Here is a 2,291-nt window from a genome sequence, read left to right on the forward strand (position 1 = left end):
GCTCCCCCGCATTGAAAGGGGAAGTCTATTTCATCTGCCCTGGAATTTGATGGAAGGCTGTGAGTTGCTTCTGCTAATGGAATTGGTGGAGGTGACGGCATGCCAGATCTGAAGCTCAACATCAAGAGGCCTTGAACCTTTTCACTTACTCCTTTGGAGCCCTGTCATCACCATGTGACTAAACTTGAGCGAGTATGCCACATAACGAGATAACAGACCAGTCACCCCTGTTGTCTTAGTGAAGAATCAGCCAAACATCAGAAAAAACAGTGAGGCCAGATCAGCCAGCCCCCAGATGAGTCCTAAACAGGGGAGGGACCCCAGTCATGACCAGAGACTTGACTACCCCATCCACAGCTGATAAGAGTAAGCACAGCAGAGACCAGAACTACCCAGCTGATCTGTAAACTTATGACGAGTAATAAGCACTTAATGTTTGAAGCCACTGAGTTTTGGGGTTCTGGTAGCTTCGAACTATTACTATTATGCATCAGTTGCCACTAACATAGCTATTTTATTTAGCTTTTTATATTTCATTTTTTTATCTATGGAAAAAAGGTTAAGCAGTGACTTAATTGAAAGATAAAATTGGATCATACACCATCAAAATGATAATCAATGAAGAGTATCATACCAAGAATATGTGTTAATGCAGGATTATTATTGATGTTTTGTTTTCATTTGACATGGACAACCTTGTATAGTCATAGACCAAAAATGTAAAATTAGTGTGTGGGTATATGTGGCAGGGGAATCTCAGTGTAGAAGACCATATGTATCGAGACTTTTTTTCCTGATTCTCATAGAGCCTCCCCTGCTGACAGAATCCACTAGGTATGAAAAAAAAAATACACATGCAACCAGATGACATTTCTGGAGTTGTCTTTCCATCCAAAAATAAATAAATAAATATCCTGATTTTTTTTGATAACGCATTTGTGTCTGGAAATAACAATGAGTAATAGTGTGGAGAAACCTCTCTTTTTTTCAGGTTTTAAGCTTAGAAGGTAGAAGATCCTCTCAAAGAGCCAGAAGGATAAAAACAGTAAAATGGCACAGACGTACCCTCCTCCCCCCGCCCAAGTCTCTGTCCAGGGGGAAATGTTGAAGCACAGAGGCTCTCTCCTCTCACAAAAGCATTCATGGGTAAACAAATCGGTGCCATCTTCCCCGTGCCCCGAGAAGCTGTGAGTGCAGCCCGGGGAGAAGGGATCTATCTTCGAGGGCAACAAAACAACTGCGAGCTGCTCACAGAAACCAGGGGCTCGCTGGACCCACGGAATTCCCACACCACACACTCGAAGCACTTAGCTAGTGCCGTTCACTAGGATGCAGCCAGCTAATTGAATTTAAATTAATGATGTGCATTTCTTTTAGTTTAAGCTGTTAAACTGTATTTCCAATGTTTGATAGTCATTTGCTAAATCTTGGGAAAACATTACATATATAATAATATTCTGGAATCCCCTGTAGCATAAAAAAAAAAAGCTAACAAGTCATATATGATTTACTCATTTGCAACACATCTGTATTTTGAAGAAACATTAGCATAAACAAAAGAGGGATTGGGTGATTGATGTGAATTCTAATTCAGGTATTATTTAGGACAACTATGTCAGAAAACAAAGATATATTTTTATCTTTCTCAGAATGGACTTCTTTAAAAAAGAAAACTAAGACATGTAACGAAATAATTTTTCATAACATAAAAATTCTTTCAATAATTTAATCAGACATAATTCTTATTTTCTTTTCTTTAGCTCCCTGAACCCTAAATAGCAGAGGTAAAAAACAATTTACTCATAGCCAATTAATTTGAAAAACTAAATATGTAATCTTTTCATAGCATAAATGACTTGATTCTTTGCACTTTGCTAATTTGGGAAAAAATGCAAGCGGTTGCAAAAAAATTAATGAAGAACATTTAAAGCAGATTTCTTGAAGTTTTTCTCATTATCATCATCTATAGTGAATTTATCACAAAAGAAACATAGACAACATGCTTAAATTTGGTTTATATTACTATGGCCACGTTCTTTTCTTATGTATAATATTGCCATGGAAATGACACTGAGCTAAAGGCTAGAAGACAGGGATCCTAGTCCATCTCTAGCACTCAGAACCAGGAAAGCTCAAGTTGTTGCTAACAGTAGGTTGAAATATACAAAATTGTCAATATTTGGCCACTTTTGACCATAAAAATGACCATTTTATATGGTTCAATCTAATACTGCTCTGCCTTATAGGGTTACTGCATGAAAAAAAAAAATTAAAACATTTTGGAATACCAT

This window comes from Cnephaeus nilssonii, assembly GCF_951640355.1.
Source record: "Cnephaeus nilssonii genome assembly, chromosome: 15".
NCBI lineage: Eukaryota > Metazoa > Chordata > Mammalia > Chiroptera > Vespertilionidae > Cnephaeus > Cnephaeus nilssonii.